The sequence below is a fragment of the Periplaneta americana genome, chromosome 3, assembly GCF_040183065.1.
Source record: "Periplaneta americana isolate PAMFEO1 chromosome 3, P.americana_PAMFEO1_priV1, whole genome shotgun sequence".
NCBI classification, from domain to species: Eukaryota; Metazoa; Arthropoda; class Insecta; order Blattodea; family Blattidae; genus Periplaneta; species Periplaneta americana.
In genome coordinates, this window is record NC_091119.1 from 88,188,036 (window position 1) to 88,203,470 (window position 15,435).

At 32.7% G+C, this 15,435-nt stretch overlaps 1 long non-coding RNA gene across 1 annotated transcript; it reads right to left on the reverse strand.

Annotated features, from left to right (window-relative positions):
- Positions 1-11,426: 11,426 nt before the first annotated feature.
- LOC138697128 (uncharacterized) lies at positions 11,427-14,267 on the reverse strand. Its single transcript, XR_011331529.1, has 4 exons — positions 14,071-14,267; positions 13,508-13,625; positions 12,923-13,052; positions 11,427-11,835 (listed from the first exon to the last, which is right to left on the reverse strand). It is a non-coding gene; the product is annotated as an uncharacterized lncRNA (long non-coding RNA).
- Between the last annotated feature and the right edge of the window lie 1,168 nt (positions 14,268-15,435).

Sequence of the window (15,435 nt, forward strand, 5' to 3'; positions counted from 1 at the left end):
AAGGTCATTTCATGCCAAACCAACCAAACAAAGAATTATTCAACCTGACCACTATGGTTTATAATGAAACTTTCAGGAATCATTCTCCCCAAAGGTCTAAATTAAAATATAATTTTAGAAAAATTGTATCTTGTTAGATTTTGATGTACTAATCTGCAAAACACTTTTTTTTTTGTTTACGGTACCGTAATTGTTTCAATCTTGAATAATTCTGATTCTGTTAGTCCTACAGAGTTGTTTTACATCTCATTTTAAAGGGAATTTCACGAGCTTCAATTTGATATGTATTTCTATTATCAAATCTCTCATTTCTTCTGTGTTGATTTTAAAAGTAATATCTTGTTTGCTCTTTGAGTTTCTGATTCTGTTGGCCAATAAATTCTTATTGTTGTTGTTGTTGTTGTTATTTTAGTTGTTGTTTTTGTTGTTGTTGTATCCACTTTGGTGAATTCCGCAATTTTGTGCACAACTAATATATCAAGGAATTTTTTATATTTTAAGGACGTAAAAAGTCGTGTGGTTCCAAAAAACTTATTTTTACTTCATTGCCTTCTACCCCTAACACACCAGTGAGCTATAGAGCTCACTGCTAATACACAACCTATCCATAATTAATTTCAGCATTGGCATGCAACAAAACAGACAATATCGTTGATATCCACATCATAAACTATTACCATTATTTTATACTTTTGAGTATTCCGAAAATTAGTAGCTTTTCACGGAAACTCTAGTCTCATTTACAGGACTGTAACTATGGAATTGTTGATTACTGTAGCTGATTGAAACTTACTGTTCAGGATCTTTTCCTTTGTCTCGTGGCCCTCCTTAGTGGAATACAAATTTAACGTTCGTGATATTGTCTTTAGCAAAATTATACAGTTGGCAAAAGATCATAATTTGTTCATTAGAGACCATAGGAAGGCTTGCCGGGATGCTAAGGCTCTTATCTCACGAGTTAATGTTATATTTCATACTGTGAAACCAATGGTGTCAGATTAATTATGAAACAAGTGAAATATTCTTACTTGATCGGAACTTGATCTAACTAGGTATGTTCTTCGAATATTTAACAAGAAAATAGACGCATCAGTTTTATCTCGAATCAAAAAGAGAAATGATTACATGAGAACCATTTGATCTCAGCTTAATTAATGCCTTTTTTAATTTGTGCTCCTTGTACCAAGATCGTTTATACAAATGGCTCTATGACCAGCAAAACTATGAATCAACAGATTATAATTCTTTAAATCAAGAGCTCTTCCCAGTTGTTATCGGATCGATACAATATGATACCAATATTTAAGAACCGCACTTACATATACACTCACCCCAGTACACGATATAAGTCTTCACATGCACAGCGCATCATCATAATTGAAGGGTACACGGGAAAAACGATCAAGGTCCATCAAAAATCGAAATTGAGTTAATAATGCCATCTTATAGTGGAAAGGAAGTACTATCATGTGGTCTAGCTAGTAATAAGAAATAATCGTTCTTGGCATTCCATTTTTGTTAACAAAGAGGAAAGTTTGCACTTGCATCACACACAATTTGTCATTATTGTTCAAAATAATGTAAGAACAGTTTTATTCTGCAAAAGCCTCTGCCTAGTTGCGAGACACGTGTGAGATCAATATTTGTTTCAAATTATATTAGACTACACGATGTGTCCATCACGCGTAGCTAGCTGTGGCTCATGTTGTTTCTGATAACAATGTTAATCGTAAATATCTTATCGTTTCAATAAATGTGGTGAGTTATGATCATGAGTAACTTTCTATTAGTGTCATTCTTTAATTATTATGTTGCATGCTAAGAGGTTATTTGTAGTTTTAATAATTGCAGTTTTCAAAAGTTCTGTGTGTTAATTCCAATTTCAAATGAATTTTTCTCAATAACTTAATAATTGGATTTTTTTTTTTAATTTTCGCCACTACCTTTCCTATATTTTACTCCTATTAGTTACATACGTCGTCTCTCTTGAAATCACCTGGTGAGCACTGAATTACATCATTTCATATTAGGTTAGATTAGCTGTAAGGTATTTAAATTTGTGACGAAGTCAAAAAATTATTTATTTTTCTTCTGCCGAATACATTCATCCGTCTTTAGGTGCTTTGCTTTGGTTGCATTGAGCATAGCTTGTCATTTAATGTCTGGACTATATTTAGTGAAACTAATAAAACATAGGCCTACAGCTGTTATAAAACGTAAAGTTTTGTGTGTATTTTACTTTTTACTTATTAACATAGTCTTAATATGTAACTCAATTCACAATCATATTAACTTCATCACAATCATTTCCTACAACATCCGAGCCACGCCCCTTTGTTTTGATTAACCAAAATATGGCGGACTAATGTTCAATTGTCTTCAACCAAAGAGTTTGTAATACTTACTAGAGACACATACCCGTGAGTGGCAGGCAAGAAAAATGTCACAAATTGAAGCGGCTAGCATCCGCCATTAAAGGGAGTGTTTGCGGCGCGAAATTCGAAAACAGTACCACAATACATTGATGTAGCCTCGTGATAGACACTGTTTTAAACATATTTTACAAATGATGAGTCGTGATGAAATAAACATGAATGACAGAGAAGCGCTATATTTATTAAAGTATTATAATGATTCATCTTTGGCGATATTCTAAAAAATAAATTAAATCACCATATACGCTCGGGTAAGTATGTGAAATATTGAATAATGGCAATGTCAACATTAATTTTCAATATTACTAATATTGTTTTAAGGACATAATAATGGCTATTTACTGTAATATTTGAAATGATCTATATTTCAGTCCTTTCATGCAAAGGAAGAGGAAGGTATATGGTGCTTAGAAAATATTTAGTGGTGAAATATGGGATTATAAAAATTCTTGAAACTGATTAAAAATATAATTAGAATAAATTTTATCATAAAACAATCTATTCATTGTGTAGTTGATGACCACCAAGTTAGAGGTCAGTACAGACATTTTAATACAATTAGTAGCGGTAATAGTAGGCCTAGGAGTAGTGGTAATAGTAGGCCTAGTAGTAGTGGTAGTAGTAGGCCTAGTAGTAGTGGTAATAATAGACCTAGTAGTAGTGGTAATAGTAGGCCTTGTAGTAGTGGTAATAGGCCTAGTAGTAATGGTAATAGGAGGGCTAGTTTTGGTAGTATTAGTAGGCCTAGTAGTAGTGGTAATAGTAGGCCTAGTAATAGTGGTAATAGTAGGCCTAGTAGTAGTGGTAATAATAGACCTAGTAGTAGTGGTATTAGTAGGCCTTGTAGTAGTGGTAATAGGCCTAGTAGTAATGGTAATAGGAGGGCTAGTTTTGGTAGTATTAGTAGGCCTAGTAGTAGTGGTAATAGTAGGCCTAGTAATAGTGGTAATAGTAGGCCTAGTAGTAGTGGTAGTAGGCCTAGTAGTAATGGTAATAGGAGAGCTAATTTTGGTAGTATTAGTAGGCCTAGTAGTAGTGGTAATAGTAGGTCTAGTAGTAGTGTTAATAGTAGGCCTAGTAGTAGTGGTAATAGTAGACCTAGTAGTAGTGGTAATAATAGGTCCAGCAGTAACAGTAATAATATACCTAGTAGTGGTGGTAATAATAGGTCTAGTAGTAGTGGTAATAGTAGGCGTAGTAGTAGTGGTAATAGTAGGCCTATTAGTAGTGATAGTAGTAGGCCTAGTAGTAGTGGTAATAATAAGTGTAGTAGTAGTGGTAGTAGTAGGTCTAGCAGTAGTGGCAATAGTAGGCCTAGTAGTAATAGTAGACCTAGTAGTAGTGATAATAATAGGCCTAGTAGTAGTGGTAATAGTAGGAAAAGTTTTGGTGGTATTAGTAGGCCTAGTAGTAGTGAGACCTAGTCAGTGGTAGTGGTAATAATAGACCTAGTAGTAGTGCAATAGTAGGCCTAGTAGTAGTGGTAATAATAGGCCTAGTAGTAGTGGTAATAGTAGGCCTAGTTTTGGTGGTATTAGTAGGCCTAGTAGTAGTGACACCTAGTCAGTGGTAGTGGTAATAATATACCTAGTAGTAGTGTAATAGTAGGCCTAGTAGTAGTGGTCATAGTAGACCTAGTAGTAGTGGTAATAATAGGCCTAGTAGTAGTGGTAATAGTGGGCCTAGTTTTGGTGGTATTAGTAGGCCTAGTAGTAGTGAGACCTAGTCAGTGGTAGTGGTAATAATAGACCTAATAGTAGTGTAATAGTAGGCCTAGTAGTAGTGGTCATAGTAGACCTAGTAGTAGTGGTAATAATAGGCCTAGTAGTAGTGGTAATAGTAGGCCTAGTTTTGGTGGTATTAGTAGGCCTAGTAGTAGTGAGACCTAGTCAGTGGTAGTGGTAATAATAAATCTAGTAGTAGTGTAATAGTAGGCCTAGTAGTAGTGGTCATAGTAGACCTAGTAGTAGTGGTAATAATAGGCCTAGTAGTAGTGGTAATAGTAGGCCTAGTTTTGGTGGTATTAGTAGGCCTAGTAGTAGTGAGACCTAGTCAGTGGTAGTGGTAATAATAGACCTAATAGTAGTGTAATAGTAGGCCTAGTAGTAGTGGTCATAGTAGACCTAGTAGTAGTGGTAATAATAGGTCTAGGTAGGCCATCAGCTATATTTTCACTAATTTCTTTGCATTTAATACAACCAAAAACTAGAAGTACATACTGTACAAAACGGAAATTACATGATTAATTCATTTATTGTGAAACAAAACAGTTTTAGACAGATATAGTCTGCGGATTTTCTTATACACTCTGTTATTATGATCCCCTGTAATGTGATGGCACCTAATCCTTACATACATTGTTGAAATCAACCTTAAAAGCCTGATTAATGTGTTTCTGGAAAAACATTATCCAAGAAATATTCCGACATTCTGTAAACACATTCAAAGGAGGAACTGCATTTGGAACATTCTTCCAAATATTAAGATATGCATGCTTTCCTGGGCATCCTACAATAGTAGCTATGTTGGAACAAATATTTACGGCGCAGTATTTGACCATGTTCTTATTATTTCCCTTCAAGTGTACTTATATTTATCCGTACTCCTCAATAAGCATGAACTGCTTGCACTCCCGGCGAAGCATCAACTCCCTTTAATGGCGGCCGAACAGCGGTTCAATTTTGTACGCGAAACTAGCGCTGTTGGTGTCTCTAGTTACATATTACAAACTCTTTGTCTTCAACTTGCAGAGGTCTTCAGCCTCTTTATCATAGACAAATAAATAGAAAGACCCCCAACTCAATGCATTACCTTCGACACGCTATTGACGCGACGTCGAGACACTTGGCGGCAAAACATCGGAACTACATCTCGTTACACATAGCGGCAGAATGCGGAACTACATCCCTTGTTACACGGCCCGATCGGTATTACAGGTATCCGTTATGCCAACATTAGAGCACGATCGGTACTGCAGATACCTATTATACCAACACATACTGGTATTTTTCATATCGCCAAAGGAGTGTGTAATGGTTTATCAGTTTAAATAACATGTTCAACCACAATATTTATATCACTTTTTTGTTTTAACATGTGAATATAAATATAATGGTTGAACATGAAAATGAAAACCATTAACACACTCCCTCTTTTAACACCGTCATTTAACCCTTTTATTAAATTAACTTATCAAATTTGACTAATAAAAGTTTTTGCATCTTCTAGATCAAATATGTAATTGAGATACAGGATGCGAATAGGATAGGATACTTCTCTCCAAAACACCTTAAGCACTATTTTTAAATAATGTTATGTATCATGTATTGGAAGATAAAAACAAAGATTGACTTTGGAATATTGACTTCGAAGTTATTATTGGTCAGTTATATAATTATAATTCGCTCTTAATTTTTTTATGTCAAACATTAGCTTGAAAATAGTCATAAGATGTTTTGCTGTGACACAGTACAACGCACGTTCATAAACATTTATAAAACACCACTTTATTTGTTTTACACCGTCAGAGCTGAACATCTATTTTTAAAAGTAACTGCCATTAGTTTAATATATGGATATTAAAAATCTAAGTAATCAATAATCACCACTGATAACGAATACAAAGAAAACTATTTGTCTACAACAGACATAAAATTAACTTAGACTTTTAATAAAAACACCATTAAGAAATACAAGTAAAAAAATCATTTTTCATTCTCTGATGTATAGTTGATTCAAAACACTGAACATATTAGAAAAAGTGCAATACAATTTATTAGAGATAAGTCTATACTTCGCAACATTTCCTAATTTTGAGCTTTGATACTGAGTGTTTGATTTGGTTGTGGCCCCATTGCTCAAAATATGTTGTTGTTGTATTCTAATGCTAGGGGTTTGACAAAGTCATTTGAACTCTTGCACTCCAATATTTTTCGAAGATATTATCATGGCCAGCCACTGAAGCACAGATTTTGAGGTGTTCCGAATCCATTTCTTGGTTTGAGTTGCACAGTGGGTAGTTAGGGGACTGATATATTCCAATTCTATGCAGGTGTTTGTTTGGCCAGACAGTCATGGCCTGTTGCCAATCTAAATGCAGCTACAGACGATTTTCGTGGTAAATCGGGAATTAACTGTGGATTATGATGCAGAGAGTTCCATTTTTTCCCTTGAGATTTGTGTTATCAAATTTTGTTTGTTGAAGTCTAAGTATGTAGATTTAATAAATCTTTTCACAGAGTAATACGTAGATTTAGTAACAGGTCTGTAAGTAGCAGTGCTGCCCTTCTTTGCTAAAGCATCAGCATTCTCGTTTCCCAGGATTCCACAATGGGATGGTATCCACTGGAATACAATTCTTTTATTGAGTGATATTAATTGAGAGAGCATTTTAGTTATTTCTGCTGTTTGAGATGAAAGTATGTATTTAGAGACTATTGATAGAATAGCTGCTTTGTAGTCTGACAATATAACTGCATTCTTAAATTTATTGATGTGGCATAGAAGATTCCTGAGACTTTCACTTATTACAATGATTTCTCCGTCAAAACTTGTTGTTCCGTATCCAAGAGATCTATAAAGTGAGAAGAGACAAAATATTGTACCATATTTACTCTCTTCTTAGCTGATGTTATACAAGCATTCCATTATGAAAAATTTAGTTGCTTCTGTACCATTAAAGTAGTCCCGCCCAGAAATCCGATTGGGGGACTATTTTGCTGCATAGAATTGGAATATATCAGTCTCCTAACTGTCCATTGTGCTACTCAAACCAAGAAATGGATTCGGAACACCTCAAAATCTGTGCTTCAGTGGCTGACCATGACAATAATTTTGAAAAATACTGGAGTGCAAGAGGTCAAATGACTTTATTGTCAAATGCCTGGCATTAGAAAACATCAACATATTTACTCTGGTCATGATAATATCTTTGAAAAATATTGGAGTGCAAGAGGTCAAATGACTTTATTGTCAAACGCCTGACATTAGAAAACAACAACATATTTACTCTCTAAAAATTCTAAATAATGCACCCAAATCTCACCAGTTGCAGAAGCTGCAGATTCTTATCGCTGCCACTGGACTCCCTCCTATGCCCTATAGATGACACAACTGAAATGCTCATTGTACTAGTAATTATTATTTGTATTTATATTACTATGTAATGTTAACTTAGGGTCTTAAAGATCGTTAGATTTATCATTGCCCTATATATTACAAAAATTATATTGCTCATAATGTAGAAGTCAAGTACTCTACTTTTTTTTTCAGATGAATGAATGAATTCCCCTTATTTTCCTTCAATTAACTGAAGAAATCAACACATTAAACGAAATGAGATAATGATAATAATAATAATAATAATAATAATAATAATAATAATAATAATAATAATTCATTCTAGTACCGAGGTCATGGAAAGCATGGGGCTCTACCTCCATGCCCCCCAAATGCCTTCTTGGCATGTTACGGGGATACCTTTACCTTTTACCTTTAATTAATTAATTAATTTATTTATTTATTTATTATTAATATTTGTGTGCTGAACAACAGCCAGAGGCCAATTATAGTTCAGCACAATACACAAACAGAAGATACAAAGGTGCAAAACAAAAATAAATAATATCTTAAATAACAAAAACATACATAAATAAAATTGAGTACAAACAGTAAAAACTAATAATCAAAACGAAACTAAACCTTAAAAGGATCTAAATTGTGCCCATGCAAATTGGCATATTTTATGCATCTACAGACTGGAGAAAGTGATTTTGAATTTCGGTTATAAAAAATTTTTTGAAATCTTAAACCTTTTGTAGGAATACGAAGGCTGATATTGTTTATGATAGACTCACAATCAATATCATCCTTGATAACTTTGCAAAAAAATTGATAATCAAGATTTAGACGTCTAGCATAAAGGCTACAACAGTTAAAATATTTACAGGTAATATCATAGTTAAAGTCAGTGGAATTGGGTATATATCGAAAAGCACACAAGGAAATAAATTTTCTTTGAATATTTTCCAATTTAACCGAATCGGTTGAAGTAATGGAATTCCAGGCTACAGATGCATATTCAAGTTTAGAGCGAACCAAAGTAAAGTATAGAATTAATAGTGACTCAGGAGTAGAAAAAGAATAGGTTATAGACCTTATCAAACCAAGCATTCTTATTGAATGATTATAAATATATTGAACATGATCGTGAAAGTATAATTTAGAATCGAGTAGTACACCAAGATCTTTTATAGAATTTTTCCTAATAATACAGGCGTTATTAAGAGAATAATTGAATTTTATGGAAGTAGTTTTTCGAGAGTACGAAATGACAAAAGTTTTTGTTTCATTAACTTTCATTCCATTAATGTCAGACCAAAGTTCAATGGAATTAATATCATTTTGAAGAGTTTGGCAATCGGCAGAACTATTTATTGAGCGAAAGATTTTGAGATCATCAGCAAATAACAGGTAGTTTGAACTTATTCTTTTACATATGTCATCAATAAATAATAAAAATAATAGAGGGCCCAATGTAGATCCTTGGGGAACTCCACATAAACAATTAAATGGGTCCGAGAGAGAATCACCTAGACGAACACAACATTGTCTATTAGTTAAATAGTTTTCAAACCAGCTCACGTAGTTAGAAGAGAGACCAAAGTTTTTAAATTTATTTATCAGAATATTGTGAGGTACAACATCAAACGCTTTGCTAAAGTCGATATAAATTGAGTCAATTTGACCTTGGGTTTCAACAACAGGCATAACAAGATTAAGGTAGGATACTAAGTTTGTAGTTGTTGATTTACCTTTAGTAAAATCATGTTGTGCTGAATTAATTTTATTCTTAACATAAAATGAAACATATTTGTGGATTATTTTTTCAAAAATTTTTGAGAAATTGTTTAATATTGAAATAGGTCTATAATTGGAAACAACATTTTTTTTTTACCATTCTTAAAGATAGGAATAACGGATGCTTCTTTCCAAAGCATAGGGTATGTACCGGTTAATAAACTTAAATTAAATATAAAGGTTAAAACGGGTATTAGAATATTAGAACATCCCTTAATAATAAAATTAGGAATGCCATCAGTGCCCTTTGATTTATTAGGTTTAAGATTTTTTATGGCTAATGAAACGTCATCAACTTTAAGTTTAGGTAAGCATAAGAAGTCAGTAGAATTATACTCCAACAAACAGAGATTAGAATTAGGCTGTTTTTGAATCGATTTGAATTGATTAGCAAATGCATTAGCAATTTCTTGCTGATCAGTAATGTGAATCCCATTTATTAATAATTCGGTGGGATAATTATTGGATTTACGAAAAGATTCTACGTATTTCCAAAATGTATTAGGTTCATTCTTCAAATTTTCATCAATGGATTGTAACCATTTAAATTTGTCAGATTTAATCATAGCTTTAACTTGTTTTCTGTAATTGGAAAAAATTTGATAATGGTGATAAGTTTTGAATTTCTTAAAATTTCTATGTGCTTTGTTCTTTTTCCTAATAAGTATACACAAGGTATTTGAAAACCATTTAGGATAGTGCGATTTTTTTTACGAAAGTGACAGGAACAGCAAGAGAAATAGCTTTGTTCATAATCTTGGATAACGCGTTAGCAGCAACGTTAACATCAGTAGTTTGATATATGGAATTCCAATCATGATTGTATAGAGTGGAATAGAGTTTCAAGTAATCACCTTGAGAATAATTTATGAAGGTACTAGATTGGCAGTGATCAGGTAGCGACAAATACACTTCAAGATTAATGGAGATAGATGGATGATAAGAATCCTCCAAAACTAGAGAATGATTGGCTAGTTTTACTGTACTATTAATAATATTAGTAAAGACAAGATCAAGTAGATTTTTACTTGAAACAGTAAAATTAAATTGGTTAATCCCAGAAGGCAAGACGAGGAATATAAATCACTGGACTTAATTTTAAGTAGTAATGAATATCATTAAGATTAAAACCAGTTGACCAACCCATACCAGGACAATTGAAATCACCAATAATTACTATTCTAAAATTATGAGTATCAAGGTTTTTTTCAAGAAAATTGAGGTAAGATTTTAAGTGATTATGACCGAAATCAGGTGGGAAGTAATGATTTCCAATTAATAAATTAATACCATCAGCCATTTTAATTTCAATCCAAACACATTCATTAATAATTTCTAAATCATATCGCCGACAGGTAAAAGGTAACTGGTTGTTAATCGCTGTTAGGACACCCCCACCTCTTTTTTTATTGGTGTCCTCATACGTTCTGTCTGCTCGAAACACAGTATAATTGTTAGGGAATAAGTTTGTATTTAATACTGATTCAGATAACCATGTTTCAGTAAGACAGATAATGATATCATTATTACTTACTACATTTTGAAAAATTTCATCAATTTTTGTATTAAGACCACGAACATTTTGGTAAAATATCTCAAGATGATTATTAGAACTGTGCATTGAGAGTTAGAGAATAATATTAAGAGGCATTAACCCTAGAATCAACTGAAGTTCCTGGTGGAGCAAAATGCTGCTCAGGTTTAAGTTTACCAAAAAAGGGTGCAATGAGGCATCCCGCAGGCCAAACATCAGAATTATTAATTAACTCGAAATCTCTCTCATCAACTGAGATATGAAAAGAGGAATACGTCTGGTATTTTGTTTTCAATTTAGTTATTTCGAGAGACCTTAATTTACGTTGATGAAAGAGTGAATCCTTAATATTATTCTCGTTTACATTAGGACTAAATCTAGAAACAAAAAGAGATTTGGTTCTGATCCTCTCTGGAGCCATTTCTAAGTTGCTATTAGTTAGAGTGCCAACTTTAGGATCTCGTTTCTTAAATTTTTTGCGAGTGACAGTTTGAAAACCACCAGAGTCTACGTTATTTGATAACGCAACAGTGCTATCGTCTGTGCGTACGACAGCAGAGATTACATAATAATAATAATAATAATAATAATAATAATAATAATAATAATAATAATAATAATAATAATAATAATAATAATAATAATAATAATGAATGAAGTCCATTACCATACACTTGTCAACAAAATTAAACACAATTTTGTTAAAAGATAAAGACAATGAATGAATCACTCAATGAAAGAGAATACAGGTTCAAATTGATGCCACAGTGAAGTGCAATGAATGAAGCAATTATGTCAGGTGGTGAAAAAGGTTAATGTAAGTAGGCTGGTGATGAAGTGGGTCGTAGTTCTTGAGTGGGATACCAAGCATCCCTTGATGGAATGGCCCCTCTTAGTAAGTTATACCTGAAGTCACGGTTATACTGATTACTGCGAAAATGGCTTGCACATATATAGGCCCTTCTGTAAGGATGAGGATTTTCTGCCACAGCTGCCCACATGTGGTACCTGTTACAATCAAAATTCTATTATTATCTTAAAAAAAATACACAAACCAGGGTTGGTATTAATTTAAATTAATGATTTAATCATGATGTAAATAAAATAATTTTCATTTTATTTACATCAAATAATTGTTACTACTTAAATCACAGATTAAAATTATATGCACCTAACATGATTAAGATGAGAAATTAACTTCCTGAAAAAAAAATATATAAACTTTTTACATATGACTGTTCTGCTGCTTCTTAAAACTATTAGCAATATATATGAGTAGCAAACTTGCATCTCTGCAATGAACAAAATATTTTCTATGGTGAAATATATTTTTCTTCCTATGAATTCATATAAAATTTCACCACAGAAAGATCTTTGTTTATTACAGACATATAACTCTAGCATTTTCTGAAGAAATGGACAGGTTTTGAAAGTTTGCTTCTCATATGTCTTTTCCCAACTCCTAATTAAGGAGCAACAGAACACATGGTACATTTAGTCAAGTAGAGCCTACTTTCGGAATCACCACCTAGTTAAAGCACAGTATGATGCTGAGGATTGAAATGAATAGTTGTAGCTCATAACAGTATTAAAAGTAAAAGTTGCACAATGCCAAATGGACTACGTATTTATTCTGAAAAAAACACAATGCTAAGCTCTTCTGATAAATTTATTTGTAAATATTAATCTCTCTAAATAGTTGAATTCTTTTCTAATGAATAACAAACTGAGCATAATATCTTGCCTAAGTCTAAGCTAATTATTATTATCATTAAGTGCAGGTTATTAGCGTTGTAACTCTTCATGTATTAATAATGAGGCCTATGTGTAAACATAGTAAATTATTTTTGAAGCGATGTTGTTAATTACTTAAAATAACACATTAACAAAATACACAATTATGTAGGAACTAATGCACAAATTAAGTTTAAATGAATTACAAAAGAAGGCAAAAACTCATTTTAATAAACAAATATGAATTTGACAAATAATTCTCACTTAAATTTAAAAATCACTACGTTTACCAACCCTGACCATTTACTGATGATATATAAGGATATCTTTGCATTGAGCTTATGCCAACGCCATTGCTTACCTTTTAAGCTGTGCTGCATTACTTGGCGCAGGAAACAGGAATAATCAGGTCTTCTCATTACTATCCGATTTCTGACAGTACACTGCAGCACATTCACAGTGTAAAACTCCGCCATTTGTCTTTCTATTAACTGAAACAAACCAGCAGTAGCCTAGTATCATATAATGCATTAATAACACTACATTTCATAGAACAATTGAAGGATTGCAGTATAATCAACGTTTGTGAAATATTCCTGGAAGAATTCTATCCACGAGTCTATAAAAATAATAAATATCTCCGGCAATTTAACTCCTTTTATTTTATCAAAATTATTCTAGTAAAGGTACTACTGCTAACTGTAAAGTCAAATTTCTAAAATATATCTTTTCGGGAACAACACTTCTTTACTATTGTGTTACCAAGCTAAGGTACCCCGCCATCCTTCGATAACGCAACTGTAAAGAATTACACCGGGAATAACATATTTAGTCATATCAGATTCTGTCCCACGAATTTTAAGATGTCTAACCAACTTAACTTAGCTATATCCAAAAATAAGATGTTCGTTCATACCCAAAGTGTATATTAACTTTGTTAGCTTACCTTTAAAGCTCTTGGCGTAATTGCAGTTAGACCTAATAAACTGTTGTAATTCAACACAGAAGTCAGTTCATCATGTGGTAGTGGTAGAAGGAAGGTAATCGCGTTCTGAAGTTTATCCCTGAAAACAATTACAGATCTCAGTTTAATAAACGTTTAAGATATGATGGAAGAATTCAGTTTAAATTAGAAAACATGACGGTGCAGTTAAGCTGCATCTACACGGTTCAGTTTTAGCATGCTCGTACGCACGCAGTCTGGGAAGAATATTGAAAGAATCAAGTTTAAAGCGCATGTTGAATTAAGATACATTAAGATTTTCTATCTACAAGGTACGCCATATTAATATTAAAATACCAAAATACCATGTGATGGAGTGTAAAAACCGATTATAGTTTCACTGACCAAGTTCTGCAGCAGCGAAAGCTAAAATAATATATTATCCTGCACATTGTGTGCACTTCCGTTATTATTAAATACCAATCTTGCAGGCATTGCTTGAATGTGTGAAGTTGAAAGAAAAGTTGAACCGTGTAGATGTAATCTCAAACATATTTCTTTCTTACCTTTAACGTTGCGAATTATTTCTTGTTGCAGGAAAGCACCAGTAACTTCTCAATTAACTCGATCTGTTCAAATTTCTTCCTTAAGCAGCCATGTTCGTCCATTCCATAATTTATACAAGATTTAAACAGAATAGGAATGCCAACATCCAACAATTGATCAACTGAACAAATGAGGTTAATAGGTCATACACAGTACACTAATATTGCTACTTTGTCCTCGAATGAAAATGAAAATTAGCTATATAGTAATAGTAATAATAATCCGAATATTATAAAACTGACACATTCTGTAAATAATGGATATTAATAATATCTGTTTAAAACTGTCATATTGGCAAAACTTATAACCAAAGAACTTTCGAAACCAAAGAGTTTTGTACTGCTAATTTTACAAACTCTGTGATCGAAATACAGCCAGCGCTCTCCTGACCACATGCGGCAAACTATGGAACATCTATGAGCATCCACCATCTATAATTTGAGTTAAACCCCCCCTGCTCTTTATAGTATCTAACTCGTTGATAATACTGTATGGCTTAAAGTACATCCACTAATCAATCCACTAAATGTTACTTCAAAATGTATTAAATTGGAATCCTAGTAATAATAATAATAATAATAATAATAATAATAATAATAATAATAATGTATGTGTTTAATTTACAAGTGTGCTAGATTGATTTGTTTATCAATTACTCAGTAATTGGCTTAAAGTACAACCAGGGCGGCAGCACTTCAGTCGCTTCTGATGCAACAAAATGGCTGAAGGTGCTGAGTCTTCTGTTGCTGTGTCGCCAACTAAATTTGTAAAACATAAGTCAGCAAACCTTTGACTAGTGGCCAAAAAACAGTTATTTTAAATGTATTTCATAAGTTCAGTGAAAAATATCCAGAACTTCCGATAAAAGAGATAGTGAATTTAATGTCTGATTTACTGGTGTGTCGTGTACAAGCATTAATAGTGCTCGGAAAGAAAAAACAAAAACTGGTAAGGTTGTAACTGTCTAAATTTTATTCATAACTCTTTAAAAGAGTACATGAACTTAAACGCACAATGAAAAGGATATGAATAACATTGACAATAATCACTTCAAAATTAATCAACGGTCTGCCAACGGAAAAAATAACAGTTTTTCAATTATAGTGTCACAATGCGATCATAGCACTTTTTTCAATGTTATGCCCTCTCACCGTGTATATAATACACTATATAATTGATGCTTAAACTACTAATTGTTCTGCTAAAACTTACTAACTTATTATTAATAGTAACTAATTCTATGTAGAGTATGTATTTGTATTTCACTTCATTTATTACGCTAATATACTGCGTACCGTACTTATATCACATGCCATAATTGTGTA